The sequence below is a fragment of the Schistocerca serialis genome, chromosome 10, assembly GCF_023864345.2.
Source record: "Schistocerca serialis cubense isolate TAMUIC-IGC-003099 chromosome 10, iqSchSeri2.2, whole genome shotgun sequence".
In the NCBI taxonomy this organism is placed as follows: domain Eukaryota; kingdom Metazoa; phylum Arthropoda; class Insecta; order Orthoptera; family Acrididae; genus Schistocerca; species Schistocerca serialis.
In genome coordinates this window covers 100,414,848-100,433,607 of record NC_064647.1, presented here as the reverse complement: position 1 = coordinate 100,433,607, position 18,760 = coordinate 100,414,848, and the positions used below count along the sequence as shown (strand labels likewise).

At 44.6% G+C, this 18,760-nt stretch overlaps 1 protein-coding gene and 1 pseudogene across 2 annotated transcripts in view; one reads left to right on the top strand and one right to left on the bottom strand.

The window, feature by feature from the left end:
* LOC126424859 (arylalkylamine N-acetyltransferase 1-like) overlaps nt 1-18,760 on the bottom strand; it is a 251,708-nt gene that overhangs the window by 56,309 nt on the left and 176,639 nt on the right. The gene's annotated exons all lie outside the window — the stretch shown is intronic.
* LOC126425655 (5S ribosomal RNA) lies at nt 8,622-8,739 on the top strand (annotated as a pseudogene).

Genomic DNA, 18,760 nt, shown 5'->3' with positions numbered 1-18,760 from the left:
CCCTCCTACGTATATCTCGCGAAGAGACCATGAGGATAAAATCAGAGAGATTAGAGCCCACACAGAGGCATACCGACAATCCTTCTTTCCACGAACAATACGAGAATGGAATAGAAGGGAGAACCGATAGAGGTACTCAAGGTACCCTCCGCCCCTCACCGTCAGGTGGCTTGCGGAGTATGGATGTAGATGTAGATGTAGATGTAGATGCCGCTATCGTGGAGTAGAATCACTTCACGCAGTCTTCCTGGTCGTTGTTCTAGGACTGCGTCAACAAGACGTCTCCGTTGTTGACAGTAAGTGTCTGCAGTGATGGGTACACCTCGGGGAAGCAATTAGTAGCACACAGCACAGTCGCTGTTCCATCGGATGCATAACGTTACCCTTTGTTGCTGCTTTGTTTGGGCTCAACCGTTCCCTTCTTTTCCTTGTGTCAGGGTAAAGACACCATTTCTCATCACCAGTAACGATACAGGCTGGGAATGGTCTGTGCTATGCACGAGCCAGTCGACGAGGAGCAAGCAGAGATGTACATATGGCCATCTGATGATTTTTGTGATTTTCGCTTGGAGCATGCGATACTCACACACCCAACTTTTGAACCTTCCCCATTGCATGCATATGTCGCACGATGGCGAAATGATCGCAGGTCACCACATATGGCAATTACAGAGTACACTGACGTGGAACGTTGTGGAATAATGCGTTTAAACGATCTTCAGCAGACACCGAAGATACTTCTGAACGCCGAGAGTCACTACAGTCAAAACGATCCTCCTCAAAACGAGAAAACCAATTTCTCGCTGTGCTGTGTCCAGTGGCATTGTCCCTATACACGGCGCAAATGTTTCTGGCAGCCTCCGCTGCTGCACCCCTCTACTGAACCCAGAAACATGTAAATGTTCCAATTTCTCCTCTTGACACTCCATTTTCTAGCGTCCACATCTCCACTCACCATCTCCAGATCACAAAACGACAAAATATATAAACTCAAATAGCTACAGTGAACTACAAATGTAAAATGACAATCGATAAATATACCCATAGCAACCGGAATATTAACATGCAAAAGAAAAACGGATTTACAAACAAACAAACAAACAAACTTAGCACAATCGATGTTCGTGGCTCGCTAAACGATGTACGTCCGCATCGCTGGATTGGGCCTAGTGGTGAAGATGACGTGGCTGTGACCCTTGGCCCTTCAGGTCACCTGCCCAAACTCCTTGTGACATTTTACTTTGGGGATACATTAGGGACAGCGCTTACGTACTCTCACTGCCATAACACCGGAACAGCTCAAAGAACGCTTCAATGCTGCTCTAGTGACCATTGACAGGACCTTGTTATATACGAGGGTTGGAACTTCAATAGTGGCAACTATTTATTTACAGCTCGTACAAAATAGATACGTGTTTCAAAGATTTACTGAGCTTCAAAGTAGTCACCAGCATTGTGTATAACCCGTTGCCAGGGATGTGGAATTCGTAGGATACTCTTAGCAAGGTTGACAGTTCGAGCTGCGCGGTCTATTTCCGGACGGCATTGTAGCAGTTCTGAATCGAATGTCGTGAAGTGTTTCCTTCACTTTAGAAATCTAGTTGAACTTACGAGGATTTAATTCAGGGGAATGCTGAAGGTGCTGTAGCATTTAGCAGCCCCATCAGCCAAACAAATCAGTAACATTTTGCACTGTACGTGCCTGAGAATTGTCCTGCAAAATGATGATCGGGTCCTGCAGAAAGCGTCATCACTTCTGTCTCTATACTGTTCATTTTTGGAACACAAGCTACTACCAGAATACAGAAGTGATGGCACTTTCTGCAGGACTTCACCATCACTTTGCAGGACAATTCTCAAGCACATACAGTGCAAGCTCTTACTGATGGGTTTGACTGATGGGGCTGCTAAGTGCTGTACCACCTACTGCACTCCTCTGACGTAAGCCTTCGTAAGTTCAACTCGATTTCTAAACTGAAGGAAACACTTCACGGCATCCTCTTCAGAACTGCTACAAATTTGTTGGGCAATAGACTCCGCCGCTCGAACTGTCAACACAACTGGCACTGCTAAGAGTTTCGTAGGACTTCCACTTCCATGGCAACGGGTTATACACAACGCTGGTGACTACGTTAAAGATCAGTAAATCTTCGAAACACGTATCTACACTACTAGCCATTAAAATGGCTACACCAAGAAGAAATGCAGATGATAAACGGGTATTCATTGGACAGAAATATTATAGTAGAACTGACATGTGATTACATTTTCACGCAATTTGGGTGCATAGATCCTGAGAAATCAGTATCTAGAGCAACCATCTCTGGCCGTAATAACGGCCTTGATACGCCTGGGCATTGAGACAAACACAGCTTGGTCGCCGTGTACAGGTACAGTTGCCCATGCAGCTTCAACAGGATACCACAGTTCATCAAGAGTAGTGACCGGCGTACTGTGACGTGGCAGTTGCTCGGCCACCATTGACCAGACGTTTTCAATTGGTGAGAGATCTGGAGAATGTGCTGGCCAGGGCAGCAGTCGAACATTTTCTGTATCCAGAAAGGCCCGTACAGGACCTGCAACATGCGGTCGTCATTATCCTGCTGAAATGTAGGGCTTCGCAGGGATCGAATGAAGGGTAGAGCCACGGGTCGTAACACATCTGAAAAGTAACGTCCACTGTTCAAAGTGCCGTCAATGCGAACAAGAGGTGACCGAGACGTGTACCCAATGGCACCCCATACCATCATGCCGGGTGATACGCCAGTATGGCGATGACGAATGCACGCTTCCAATGTGCGTTCACCGCGATGTCGCCAATACGGATGCGACCATCATGATGCTGTAAATAGAACCTGGATTCATCCGAGAAAATGACGTTTTGCCACTCGTTCACCCAGGTTCGTCGTTGAGTATGCCATCGCATGCGGTCCTGTCTGTGATGCAGCGTCAGGGGTAACCGCAGCCATGGTCTCCGAGCTGATAGTCCATGCTGCTGCAAACGTCGTCGAACTCTTCGTGCAGATGGTTGTTGTCTTGCAAACGTCCCCATCTGTTGACTCAGGGATCGAGACGTGGCTGCACGATCCGTTAAAGCCATGCGGATAAGATGCCTGTCATCTCGACTGCTAGTGATACGAGGCCGTTGGGATCCAGCACGGCGTTTCGTATTACCCTCCTGAACCCACCGATTCCATATTCTGCTAACAGTCATTGGATCTCGACCAACGCGAGCAGCAATGTCGCGATACGCTAAAGCGCAATCGCGATAGGCTACAATCCGGCCTTTATCAGAGTCGGAAACGTGTTGGACGCATTTCTCCTCCTTACACGAGGCATCACAACAACGTTTCACCAGGCAACTCCGGTCAACTGCTGTTTGTGTATGAGAAATCGGTTGGTAACTTTCCTCATGTCAGCACGTTTTAGGTGTCGCCACCGGCGCCAACCTTGTGTGAATGCTCTGAAAAGCTAATCATTTGTATATCACAGCATCTATTCCCTGTCGGTTAAATTTCGCGTCTGTAGCACGTCATCTTCGTGGTGTAGCAGTTTTAACGGCCAGTACCACAACCAATACAATGACGCTCATCATTCACGAATACCCGTTGTGTGACGAACATCTCGAAAAAGTTTAATACATATCGGACTGGCCCACGTGTGCAACACCTTCCACTTTCATCGATGTATTTTTGTCTTGTATGCATGGAAACGAGTCCGGACTGCACAGGAAGTAAATGTTGAAAAGCGCGTAACGGATAGAGGGTCTTTGCGTTCGAAACGAACTCACTCAGCTCTACCGGACTCAGGAGATATTAAGTTCGCCATTGCCCGTAGGTGTCACGGAAGATATGAGAAGTGGGCCATTTTCACCGTTGTGCGAGCTGCTCACTTTGTTTGACCTTGGTATCGCCGTTGCTCCAGATCTGACATCAGCTGTGAGTCATATTTCGCGTTAAAACTTGGTGAGTACATATGCTGGGTAGCCTCTCTCTGCGCTGTGCAGTTGCGCCGTTAAACGGAACAAGTCTCAGGTTTCGTTTAACGGCCGGCGATCGTATTTTACGACGTGTGTAACCACCGCGCACTACGCAGAGGACAATCGTGAAGGATGTGTCGCATTGGAACGGAGCCGGATGGCGTTTATCGCTGGAACAACGGGTTTTCGGCTATATCGTTCTTTTCTCCCGCCAGTTTAACCTGATCGATAAAAATAACCACTTTCTGATATAAACGATTTTCGGTTATTTTATTCCTGTTATTTTCTGTAATGAACGTAACAATCGATCAAAGACTGACAAAAATTTTCGACTCTCACAGTTTTAAGATATGTAGAATGAACATATTAAATTAAATAGGCGAATAAAACAAAACTTAGTCTGCCCACGGTTCACTGTTTCTCTCGAATAGTAATAAGTAGTTGAATGTTACAAAAAATCACCAGTAGTCTCCCACTGATTCAAATTTTTTGAAACTGTCGAGAATTCTTCCGGGTTGTATTGCCGTAGTCCATGGAACTCTTCTATCCCTGACGTTTCGTCCAAAGCTACGTTGGGCATCTTCGGAGGTGCTCGTGGTTGTGCAGAGTCTTGCCAACTGACGAGTCGGACTTTTTTGTTTCTTTCTTTATTGTATTTCGATTCCCCCCGAAGGGGGCGGGTTGGCAGCAGCTTATTACGCTGCTCTGCAGCCTACAGACATTTTAAAACACAAGGAGAAGTTAAGAAACAATAAAAGCAGGCGATAAAGCGGGGACTTAAATTGTAAAACGGCGGAAAATTGGGGAAAGTTAAAACATAAAGCAAAGGGTTGGCAAAGCGAATAAAAATATACAGAAGGAAGACAGGTAACATAGTAGACACACAATTAAAAAGCATGGCGACAGTCTGGTTTCTGTTCGCAAGAGATATAAAAATCACACCCAGCGACAGTATGATGGCCATTCGCAACTCTTCGGAAAAGACACACAACACTGAACACTCACTGTAAACACTGCACTAAAATGTCGGCACAAAGAGGGCACCCCATAGCCTAAGGCAGATGGGGGGCTGGACCAGAACAGATGAGGGGGAAAACAAGGAGGGAGGAGAGGAAAAACGAAAGGGGGGGAACCAAAGGAGCGAGAGGACCCATAAGGGGGGGGGGGGGGGAGGAGCAAGGCAGATGCGAGAGGGAATGGGAAAAGGCAAATGCAAAAGGACTCATGGGAGAGAAGGGGGGCAGAAAAAAAATAAGGATGGAAGGGGGGGAGAGGGAGCTCAAGGAAAGGATGAAGGAAAGGAGGGGGGGGGGGGTGAGGATCAGAGTTGATAGAAAGGATAAATGGAGGGAGAGAAAGCATAATCCAGGAGCGGGAGTTGATGGAAGCCACCTTGGGAAACGAGTCGGACGTCGAAGAGCGGCCTAAATACCGTGGAAAGTGGGCGTGGTCTGGATTTCACGTGATAGCAGAGATAAACCTTGTCAAGGATAGAATATAACTATCGACTGTAGTACGTCAAAGATAAAAACTTCTCATCGAATCAGTAGCGCCACTGTCCATATATCGCTGAGTTTCATGGTTTCTTCTTTCCTGTTAAAATTATCCCCATGTTTATATATTTCGATGGCTTCTCTATATAGCTGTGGATATTAGTGCGTCATAGTACATAAAACTTCAGTTTCCGAAAATTTCACTACGTGATCACCCGACTGAAGGGCATGTTCCGCCACGGCTGACTTTAACATGTCCGAAAGAACAGAGACCATCTTAGTATATATATATATATATATATATATATATATATATATATATATATATATATATAGTTAAGGCTCACCGGCCACTTGACCATTTTCTTCTTATGTGCGAATGCACCAACAGTGCCCGAACTCTTACGGGAATCGGCAACGCGCCGCGAGTAAGGAGTATAATGGGCGGGGGCACTACAAATGTAGTGCGGGACAATACGTTGAGAATGTGGGTTTCGCTGGAAGCGTGCCAGAGATAAATCCCTGCAGTCGCGCTATCCTCTGTGTCCTCGTTGGCTCAGATGGATAGAGCGTCTGCCATATAAGCAGGAGAATCCCGGTTCACGTCCCGGTCGGGGCACACATTTTCATCTGTCCCCGTTGACGTACGTCAACGCCTGTAAGCAGCTGAGGGTGTCCATTTGATTATAATTCCTTCTTGGTGTTGCGATCTTTGCCTAATTGTGTTAGTGTCCCTTATTTGATTAATACAGTGCTGGGCTGAGCAAACGAAGTTTTGATTTGTTTTGGGAAAATGTCATTCCTTCTCGGCTCGGCTACTTCCTCTTCCAGCACTTCGTTCCCTACCTTTTAGTGTGCAGAGAACAAGAGTGGTGCTATCACACTTCCTTCGGGCACTCCGGTCGACACCTTCGTCTATGATGATGTACTTTCGTTGGAAGACGTTAGTGTGTGACTGAATCGGAGGCTGTATTGGCTATTTCAGGAAACAGTCCTCACACACAAATAAAGAAAAGATGTTGTGTGGACATGTGTCCGGAAACGCTTAGTTTCCATGTTAGAGCTCATTTTAGTTTCGTCAGTACTTACTGTACTTTCTCGATTCACCGCCAGTTGGCCCAATTGAAGGAAGGTAATGTTGATGTCGGTGCTTGTGTTGACATGCGACTCATTGCTCTACAGTACTAGCATCAAACACATCAGTACGTAGCATCAACAGGTTAGTGTTTTGCAGTCAGTGCAATGTTTACAAATGCGGAGTTGGCAGATGTCCATTTGATGTATGGATTAGCACGAGGCAAAAGCCGTGGCGCGGTACGTTTGTATCGAGACAGATTTCCAGAACGGAGGTGTCCCGACAGGAAGACGTTCGAAGCAATTGATCGGCGTCGTAGGGAGCACGGAACATTCCAGCTTATGACTCGCGACTGGGGAAGACCTAGAACGACGAGGACACCTGCAACGGACGAGGCAATTCTTCGTGCAGTTGACGATAACCCTAATGTCAGCCTCAGAGAAGTTGCTGCTGTACTAGGTAACGTTGACCACGTCACTGTATGGAGAGAGCTACGGGAGAACCAGTTGTTTCCGTACCATGTACAGCGTGTGCAGGGACTATCAGCAGCTGATTGGCCTCCACGGGTACACTTCTGTGAATGGTTCATCCAACAATGTGTCAATCCTCATTTCAGTGCAAATGTTCTCTTTACGGATGAGGCTTCATTCCAACGCGATCAAATTGTAAATTTTCACAATCAACATGTGTGGGCTGACGAGAATCCGCACACAATTGTGCAATCACGTCATCAACACAGATTTTCTGTGAACGTTTAGACAGGCATTGTTGGTGATGTCTTGATTGGGCCCCATGTTCTTCCACCTACTCTCAATGGAGTACGTTATCATGATTTCATACGGGATACTCTACCTGTGCTGCTAGAACGTGTGCCTTTACAAGTACGACACATGTGTTTCACGCACAATGGAGCTCCTGCACTTTTCAGTCGAAGTGTTCGTACGCTTCTCAACAACAGATTCGGTGACCGATGGATTGGTGGATGAGGACCAATTCCATGGCCTCCGCGCTCTCGTGACATCAACCCTCTTCACTTTCATTTATGGAGGCATTTGAAAGCTACTGTCTACGCAACCCCGGTACCAAAAGTAGAGACTCTTCGTGCTCGTATTGTGGACGGCTGTGATACAATACGCCATTCTCCAGGGCTGCATCTGCACATCAGGGATTCCATGCGACGGAGGGTGAAGTCACGCTGGTACGTTCTGTTGCTGTGTGTTTCCATTTCATGATTAATGTGATTTGAAGAGAAGTAATAAAATGAGGTCTAACATGGAAAGTAAGCGTTTCCGGACACATGTCCACATAACGTATTTTCTTGCTTTGTGTGTGAGGAATGTTTCCTGAAAGTTTGGCCGCACCTTTTTGCAACACCCTGTATATGGCAGTGCATTGGTTCTTGATGTCTTTGACGCCCAAACCACCAGCGATGGTTGGCATGGTGACTTAAAGACGTTAGTGTGGGACTGAATCGGAGGCTGTGTTGGCTGCTACGTGTTTCCACTGGAGGTGGTAAGCGTCCGAGTTGGTCGCGGTACAACGCTGACCCGTAGAAAAAGGTGACCAGCTGGAGAGCGAGGAGACTACGGCCTCGACATTTGTGCTCCAGCTGGAGCTGGAGTGGGGCAGAGAGAGGCGCGGTGTTACGTCTGGAACCCTGGAGGCGGTCACGGACACTGCGCGCAGCTCAGAGCGCAGCGTTGGCCGCTTTTTGTCCCCCCTGGCGCGCACCACTGGCTTCTTTGTCAGCTGGAGGCAGACTCCAGCAATATCCTCCCCGTCCTGCTTACAGCCAACTCATCACCATCCTCCAATATTCCCAAGAATAAGCAGCTTTCACTCAGTTAACACTTGGCAGAAATCAAACCTCAGTCTGGATCGGACTCACTTAACTCTTGTGCAAAAACGTGTGCGGTATACTGCTGCATCCATTTTCAATAAGCTACCACTCGGATTCCAAACTCTTAGCAGTAATCCACGCGCTTTCAAATCGAAACTGGTTTCTTCTTGGGTCACTCCCTCTATTCTGTCGAGGAGTTCCTTGAAAAATTAAGCTGATTCTTATTATATTGTTGGCAACGGCCTTGCCGCAGTGGATACACCGGTTCCCGTCAGTTCACCGAAGTTAAGCGCTGTCGGGCGTGGCCAGCACTTGGATGGGCGACCATCCGGGCCGCCATGTGCTGTTGCCATTTCTCGGGGTGCACTCAGCCTCGTGATGCTAACTGAGGAGCTACGCGACTGAATAGTAGCAGCTCTGGTCAAAGAAAACCATCATAACGACCGGGAGAGCGGTGTGCTGACCACTCGCCCCTCTTATCCGCATCCTCAGCTGAGGATGACACGGCGGTCGGATTGTCCCGATGGGCCACTTGTGGCCGGAAGACGGAGTGCTATTGTATTGTTGATTGCGTTTACTTAAACATATGGACTGACGTTTTTCGGGTTCGTGAACACTTATTTTTATCTGTTATTACTTTTATGTTGTAATTTCATGTACTGACACGTTCCATGACCTTTGAGATTTGGTCCTCAATTTGGTCCCACAGAACTTGACGTGTGAAGAAAAATAAAAAAAAAACCGAGTCGTTCACCTCAAAGTATTTCCAGGAGTAAAATTCGTTCCATTTCATACTCTATACCTGGTACAGCAACCGATTACGAATTTCGTGAAATAAGACAGTCTCAGTTGCAAAATGTTTTTTTATTTCCAGGAAATGACGCGTTTCGTCCTTTTGAGGCATCACCAGATTGGCGTAAAAATTAATGTGAAAAACCAACATTAGTCCATTAATGGCTACATATGCTATTAAGACAAGATTTTATAAGGAACTATGACGATAGGACGATGGTTGCCCGTAAAATTTTATCTTAATGGCATGTGTGCATATCAGTGGACGAATGTAGGTTTCTACGACAATCTGATGATTCCCTAAAATGGGGAAACGCGTCTTTTGCTGTAAATAAAAGAAGACTGTCTTATTTCAACAAAGTACACTACTGGACATTAAAATTACACCAAGAAGAAATGCAGATGATAAACGGGTATTCATCGGACAAATATACTAGAACTGACATGTGATTACATTTTCAGGCAATTTGGGTGAATAGATCCTGAGAAATCAGTACCCAGAACAACCACCCCTGGCCGTAATAACGGCCTTGATACGCCTGGGCATTGAGTCAAACAGAGCTCGGATGTGGTGTACAGGTATACCTGCCCATGCAGCTTCAACACGATACCGCAGTTCCTCAAGAGTAGTGACTGGCGTATTGTGACGACCCAGTTGCTCGGGAGTGATTATCACATTCACAAGAAAACCTATATCGGGCAAGGTAGAAGAATCGTTTTACCCATTCGCCTAGTGTACAAGTTAGGTGGGTCGACAACATATTCCCGTCATGTGACGCACATGCCGTCACCAGTGTCGTATAGAATATATCAGACGTGTTTTCCTGTGAAGGAATCGGTTGACCTATGACCTTGCGATCAAATGTTTTCGGTTCCCATTGGAGAGGCACGTCTTTTCGTCTACTAATCGCACGGTTCTGCGGTGCGGTCGCAAAACACAGACACTAAACTTATTACAGTGAACAGAGACGTCAATGAACGAACGGACAGATCATAACTTTGAGAAAATAAAGAAAGCAAACTTTTCACTCGAGCAAAGACTTGAACCAAGGACCTCTTGTTCCGCAGCTGTTCACGCTAACCACGGGTCCACGGCGCTCCTGATTTCACACTCTCCTTGATGTTGCCTATATTGTACATGGACTACTCAGTTTGCATATTTTGCTTATTTTTTTCATAGTTCCACACAACTTCTTCCTGTTTTCTCGATTGATCTGTGTTCAGTTTTTAAAGGCCTATGCACTGTGCAAACTTATAACTAAATCTCACGGGGGTGCGATGGGGAGGTTCCCTTGTTAGAACTACTTAAACCTAACTAACCTAAGGACATCACACACATCCATGCCCGAGGCAGGATTCAAACCTGCGACCGTAGCGGTCGCGCGGTTCCAGACTGAAGCGCCTAGAACCGCTCGGTCACAGAGCCGGCCACACCGGTTCAGTTAGAACAAAAGAAAAAGCTTTGGCTAATCACTGGAAACACAATTGTAAAATATCTACGAATATGCACCCGCATCTAAGTCGCGGAATGACTTCGGTGATAGAAATCAGAGAAAAACTGACGATAAAATGTAGATGCGTTCGAACAAGATAGCAGATGAAATAATATAACACATTCTGCTCACGTATTTGTAGTAAATCTATGTTTTACACAAGTAAATTTTATTTCGTGTAATATTTTGAAGGCTTCTGAAAAACGGATATTTAATTGCGGATATGTAATTAACAGACTCGAGAAATAACAACCGGTTCGAAGGACAAGTTGGGAGTTATCTCCGTAATTGACATCTAAGAACTAACATCATTATCTTACAAGGATACGGTAGGACCGCTATCATGTGTAGTGCAGTGTTGCCAACCATTACGCACTACGGTCTAGAACGATCTCGTTCTGTTCTTGTATAAGGCGCTGATGATCAGGGAATTAGCCGTCATTAAACTGCGAACGCGGGCTGCCTATATCTCTGACATCGATCTGTTGTAGAATTTTAGAACATGTTTTTTGCTCGCGTATCATGTCATTTCTGGAAACCCAGAATCTACTCTGTACGAATCAACATGGATTCCGGAAACAGCGATCGTGTGACACCCAACTCGCTTTATTTGTTCATGAGACCCAGAAAATATTAGATACATGCTCCCAGGTAGATGCCAGTTTCCTTGACTTCCGGAAGGCGTTAGATACAGTTCCGCACTGTCGCCTATTAACAAACTAAGAGCTTACGGAATATCAGACAGCTGTGTGGCTGGATTGAAGAGTTTTTAGCAAACAGAGCACAGCATGTTGTTCTCAATGGAGAAACGTCTACAGACGTTAAAGTAACCTCTGGCGTGCCACAGGGGAGTGTTATGGGACCATTGCTTTTCACAATACATATAAATGACCTAGTAGATAGTTTCGGAAGTTCCATGCGGCTTTTCGCAGATGATGCTGTAGTATACAGAGAAGTTGCAGCATTAGAAAATTGCAGCGAAATGCAGGAAGATCTGCAGCGGATAGGCACTTGGTGCAGGGAGTGGCAGCTGATCCTTAACATAGACAAATGTAATGTATAGCGAATACATAGAAAGAAGGATCCTTTATTGTATGATTATATGATAGCGGAACAAACACTGGTAGCAGTTACTTCCGTAAAACATCTGGGAGTATGCGTACGGAACGGTTTGAAGCAGAATGATCATATAAAATTAATTGTTGGTAACGCGGGTGCCAGGTTGAGATTCATCGGGGGAATCCTTAGAAAATGTAGTCCATCAACAAAGCAGGTGGCTTACAAAACACTCGTTCGACCTATACTTGAGTATTGTTCATCAGTGTGGGGTCCGTACCAGATCGGGTTGACGGAGTAGATAGAGAGGATCCAAAGAAGAGCAGCACGTTTCGTCACAGATTTGTTTGGTAAGCGTGATAGCGTTGCGGAGATGTTAGCAAACTCAAGTGGCAGACTCTTCAAGAGAGGCGGTCTGCATCGCGGTGTAGCTTGTTGGTCAGGTTTTGAGAGGGTGCGTTTCTGGATGAGGTATCGGATATATTGCTTTCCCCTACTTATACCTCCCGAGGAGCTCACGAATATAAAATCAAAGAGATTGGAGCGCGCACGGAGGCTTTCCGGCAGTCGTTCTTCCCGCGAACCGTACGCGATTGGAACTGGAAATGGAGGTAATGACAGTGGCACGTAAAGTGCCCTCCGCCACGCACGGTTGGGTGGCTTGCGGAGTATAAATGTAGATGTAGATGTATTCCACCTCAGCTACACTATGTCGGCGATTGCTGCGCAATCAATTTCTCCACGTACGCGTAGACCACCATTACTCTACCACGTAAACATAGGGGTTACACTCGTCTGCTGTGAGACGTTCCCTGGGGGGGGGGGGGGGGGGGACACCGGTGGCCGAAGCGCACAACGCACAATAACCCTTAAAGAGTGGTTCGTTGTGGGGCGGGGGAGGAGTGAAGTGGACTGCGGTAGTCGTCGTGGTGTTGCGGACCACTGCGGCTGCGGTGGGGACGGAGCCTCTCCGTCGTTTCTAGGCCCCCAGTTAACATACAATACAATATAATACAACATTAGATATTTACTCCTCATGTTCAGTTAGTCTGAGTATAGTTGTAGGCATGTTTGTGGATTGTAATGTCCTTTCATTTTTTTTATAATATGTTAAAAATACTTATACTCCTTGCGATTTAAAACTTTTTACAATAAAACAGGTACAAAACATTTTATGAACTGTGCTATATTTTGAAGATTTTCTTTTGGTATGACACACATAATACACGTAGTACTGTACATATTTATTATAAAATAAGGTTAGGTGAGGAATAAAAGCAAAATGAATACGACAAAGTTAAAAACAATAGGTTAACAGCAAAACGAAAATATGTTTGTGTGTTTCCAACGCATAGAAGAGATTATTCATAGACGCTTTCTATAATCATAGGCGATACTTATAGAATCATAACCATTTCCTTCTGTGGTATCTACTGAAGACTTTCCTTCTTGGGTTACACTAGTGATACTGTATAATTGTGTTGTGCATTTTTCAGTCTTCCTCAACCACATCTTTAACAACATTCTCTTCTTTCTATACTCTTTCTTCTCACATCCACGGTAAGTTCCGTGTGGGAATGGGATATATTGTCACAGACTCAAGATGAAATGGAGGCATGTTGTTCTCTATTTCCTGAAGATTTTTCCACTTATCATATTTTATTTCAAACTCATCTTGATGGAATGACTGTAGAAGAGAAAGTGATGGAGGACTAATATTGAGCCTTTTAAAATCCTCTTCTTTCAACTCAAGATCACGGTTTAGTGAATACTTGAACTGCTGATTCACTTACACCTGATATTCTTCCATTTTGTTTTGTTTCCTTCTATGTCCTTGGCAACATTTCCTTTGCTATGGCATCCACTGCTTCAACTGAAAGAAAGTTTTCCGTTTTCACTTCCACTATAGAAAGCTTTCGCCTGAACTCCTTCGCTGCTTACATCCTGTCTTACGGAACAAGTACATATTTGAAGTGTGTCATTTGCCTTTTCAGGCAGACCTAAATCTTTATCAATTTCCGTATACCGTATATATGGCCAGGGTCAAGGACCTTGTGATGTATTGTGTCAGAATGTTGATTTTGCCTCACGATATACATGCAGCATTTCAAAACTGACCCGTTTAAACATGCACTAAGTGTTATTATAATTACTCTTGAAAGCATTCGCATTAGCCTATTGCTGTGCTTTAAAAAGATGCGCGCTAGAAACTTCGTTATAGATAACAGCAATTGTCCTTCTGTCCGCAGTTTTTCTCTGCCTCGTGACGACTGGGTGTTGTGTGCTGTCCTTAGGTTAGTTAGGTTTAAGTAGTTCTAAGTTCTAGGGGACTGATGACCGTAGATGTTATGTCCCATAGTGCTCAGAGCCATTTGAACCATTTTTTGTCCGCAGTTTTACCTGTACTAGTTGTATTCTAAATGCAGTGACTTGGAGCTTAAATTTCATCGTCACAGAGTGCAGCTATAAGGAGGAAATCGCTTGTACTTCTTTTGCTCAGAACAGATCTACACTTTTGCTTACAAAATGTATATTTAGATTTAAGTCACTTGTACCAGTAGTGCTGTTAGCCCCTCAGACGTTAAATGATATGCATTCATTTTTATTTAAATATAGGTCCATCTAGTGATTAATGTATAAAATAAACTGAAATTTTATGCTTTTTTATTACATCTGGAATCTATGAAACAATTTATATACCAGTGCCCCTTGTTTACAATGAACAATCGTAAGTATGGTAAGTACATTGCATGAAATACGACGCCTCCTTGACGTAATACGGGTGGAGTGTGAACAAGGTGCGAGCGCATTGCATCCTCGCAATCGAAAATTTGAAACGGATTCAAATACAGCCGTGATTTCATACATGGCATGCGAGGATAGAGATAGTGTTAATTTACGTTTAACTGCGAAAGCCCAGAGTTCAGGGAAATTCGATAAGAGTGTCGTTAACTTACTTTAACACTTTTTTCCACCTAGCTGCGATGGACGGCCGCACTACGTCACAGGTATAACTGTTACAGGTTTATCGCGATTTTAGCGGAGACGGGATAACAGAAAATGGGAAAAAACGATACAAATGCCGAAAGTACTCTACGCTACACTCCATCAAGTGGTTTGGCAACATTAATATCCATAGGTGAGAGAAGGTACTGCAATGTCGCAATCAGTGTTTACTGCAGCAAATCTAAATGTTGGTTACTGGGTGATCGACTTCAGTCCTAGAGGTAATACAAGAACCAATTAAAACATAATAGAACGCATGTTAACACCAAAGTACAACTGTATAAATTTATGCAACTGTACTTTGGTTGGTTAGTGTTAACATGTATGTGATTGCATTTTAATTCGTTCCTGTATTACCTCTAGCCCTGAAGATGGTTACCCGGTGACCAAAATTCAGATCTGTTACACTAAACACAAACTGCGACTGATTGCTGTACCTTCTTTCATTAATCGAAATAAGTATGGTTGCTGAGTTTTACTTGATTCGAGGAGGAGTCAAATTTCAAAAACAAATTTAGATTTTCGATGCAGGAAAAGTTTTCGAGACACTAAAGAAACTCATTCCATTTGCAAATACCACGTATTACATGGTAGAAAGACCTCCCGATCTACTTCAACTTTGTAGTGCATCAAATATGTAGAACTCGTAATATTTACGAAGACTACACAAAACAATGGCTGTCTCTAGTGTGGGTCAGTCATATACTTCTAAAATCAGTCATTAGATTGAAACACCAACCAAGAAATTTCAAGATCCCTTATCATTTAGCTACAATATAGCAGGACAGCAACTGGAAGCAGCTAATTCCATAAATTATCTGGGAGTACGCATTAGGAGTGATTTAAAATGGAATGATGGTATAAAGTTGATCGTCGGTGAAGCAGATGCCAGACTGGAAGAATCCTAAGGAAATGCAATCCGAAAACAAAGGAAGTAGGTTACAGTACGCTTGTTCACCCACTGCTTGAATACTGCTCAGCAGTGTGGGATCCGTACCAGATAAGTTTGATAGAAGAGATAGAGAAGATCCAACGGAGAGCAGCGCGCTTCGTTACAGGATCATTTAGTAATCGCGAAAGCGTTACGGAGATGATAGATAAACTCCAGTGGAAGACTCTGCAGGAGAGGCGCTCAGTAGCTCGGTACGGGCTTTTGTTGAAGTTTTGAGAACGTACTTTCACCGAGGAATCAAGCAGTATATTGCTCCCTCCTACGTATATCTCGCGAAGAGACCATGAGGATAAAATCAGTGAGATTAAAGCCCACACAGAGGCATACCGACAATCCTTATTTCCACGAACAATACGAGACTGGAATAGAAGGGAGAACCGATAGAGGCACTCAAGGTACCCTCCGCCACACACCGTCAGGTGGCTTGCGGAGTATGGATGTAGATGTAGATGTAGATGTGCTCCTCGGTATATGGTTCTCCAGGTACAAGACGCTTGCTTAGTTCTAGAGCAGCAAACAAAATAAAAGTGAGACCCGATATAAGAGGGGCAGATAACAAGAAAACTATGGCATCTTTAGGATAAGAGAAGGAAGCGGTGATGAGGGAGAGCTGAAATACTAACAGGTCGATGAAACTCGGCCTAGGCGAGAAAAATGCATCTGCTTGTCGTTGTACGATACGACGCGAACGCAATGTGACACTTCAGTGCACGTGAACACAAGTACGGGAAGTGGGTCAGATTTTATCTGCGGCTGATTACGTCCACCGCATCGCAGAGGTCTATCGGTTAACCACACGCCCAGTGCGTGCATCGTGCGAACCGTGCATTAGCTAACAGCTTCCCGGATTGCATCAGGGTAATTGAGTTGTCCGTCACGTGGTTTGTTTATCAGCGTCATCAATGCATTTCGCTAGGAGGATCTGCGTTCTTGTTCGAGGGTCGCCAGGTGTTGGTATGCGTGAGTGTCGACAGATCTGCACTCTATTAGATGAAACAGTTCGGTATTCCCGCAGGGCTGTAGATTTACCAAACAGCGAAATCGTTAGGGGAGGGTACTGACAAGGGAATCTCCCCATCGGACCCCTCAGATTTAGTTACAAGTTGGCACCGTGTATAGGCCTTTAAAAACTGAACACAGATCAATCGAGAAAACAGGAAGAAGTTGTGCAACTATCAAAAAAATAAGCAAAATATACAAACTGAGTAGTCCATGCCCAAGGTAGGCAACGTCAAGGAGAGTGTGAACTCAGGAACGCAATGGTCCCGTGGTTAGCGTGAGCAGCTGTGGAACGAAATGTCCTAGGTTCATGTCTTCCCTCCAGTGAAGAGTTTAACTTTTTATTTTCAGACAATTTGAAAACGTTAAAAACATACGTTTTGACAGAGGACAGGGAAAACTGTCCGGCTGTGAAACTGTTGCATTCATTTGTTGCAGTTTATGTGACAAACTCTTATGTTTTCATCAATTTTTTGGGAGTGATTATCAGATCCACAAGAAAACCTAAATCGGGCAAGGTGGAAGAATCTTTTTACCCATTCGCCAAGTGTACAAGTTAGGTGGGACGACAACATATTCCTGTCATGTGACGCACATGCCGTCACCAGTGTCGTATAGAATATATCAGACGTGTTTTCCTGTGGAGGAATCGGTTGACCTATGACCTTGCGATCAAATGTTTTCGGTTCCCATTGGAGAGGCACGTCTTTTCGTCTACTAATCGCACGGTTTTGCGGTGCGGTCGCTAAACACAGACACTAAACTTATTACAGCGAACAGAGACGTCAATGAACGAACGGACAGATCATAACTTTGCGGAAATAAACAAAGTAGACTTTTCACTGGGGGGGGGGGGGGAGACTTGAACCAAGGACCTTTCGTTCCGCAGCTGCTCACTCCAACCACGGGACCACGGCGCTCCTGGGCTCAGACTATCCTTGATGTTGCCTATCTTGAGCATGGACTACTCAGTTTGAATATTTTGCTAATTTTTTTCATAGTTCCACACAACTTCTTCCCGTTTCCTCGATTGATCCGTGTTCAGGTTTTCAAGGCCTATCCACTGCGCCAACTTATAACTAAATCTGAGGGGGGTGCGATGGGGAAGTTCCCTTGTGAGTAATACAGATGGGACGCAAATACAGAGGGTAGCCATAAAGTTACTCGGTCCAATCACATTAATGTCACTACCTCCTATACTCGATGACAACGTGCAGTAACCACTCATAGACGGCAGGTGGCAGTAAGAGCAGTGGAGGGTATACAGGGTGATGCGAAATTCGCGCACTCGGGCTTCGCAGCGCGACTCCTCACATGCCAGCGATAAAAAAAAAAAAAAAAAGTCTCTCACAAAATTTCGTCTGGCGAGTATATCCGGCAGAAAAAGGACGTTAAAGAGTGGCAATGTGGCAACATTGTAACAACACGTATGGTAAGTACCTCTGTCAAGACACTGCAGTTTTGTTGCACAGTTGGCGCAGTGGGTAGAGTTTTGGGTTAGCATGCAGCAGGTCGTCGGTTCGATCCTTGTTTCAACAATATGTTTTTTATTTGGTAAATGTAGTCCAAGTGGTACGGTATCTGATATGTTAATTGTCAACAGCGATTGCAGTGGGTCCTTTGGAAGGTTTACCAGAAGATATGTCATCCGGTCGTGAAAGCCTTCATACTATGATTTTTTGTTTTGTTTGCTAATTTCATTCTGACATTTCTTACTGTAATGTACATCGTTTCCTATGTCACATGTACCCTAAATTTACAACATTTTGTTACGCTGAACACAACAAATACGTGTTTAGACAAATAAGAAATAGACAGTTGAAACAATTAATGGTACCATGGTGATAACACATACAAATAGTAACCGAGTTTGTACATTATTCGCAAAACATGTTACTAGTCGTACTGGTAATGTAAAGTCCTAACGAAATGTAATGGATCTGAACGAGGCAAGAATAATAGTTGGTACTACTGTATGTGATCATTAGAGGAGGGTACAAAGAAAACAGGTTTTGCTTCTAGTAGAGGAAGTGGAAAGGGCATCTTTCAAACCTGAGCAATGTCCTATTTCTAAG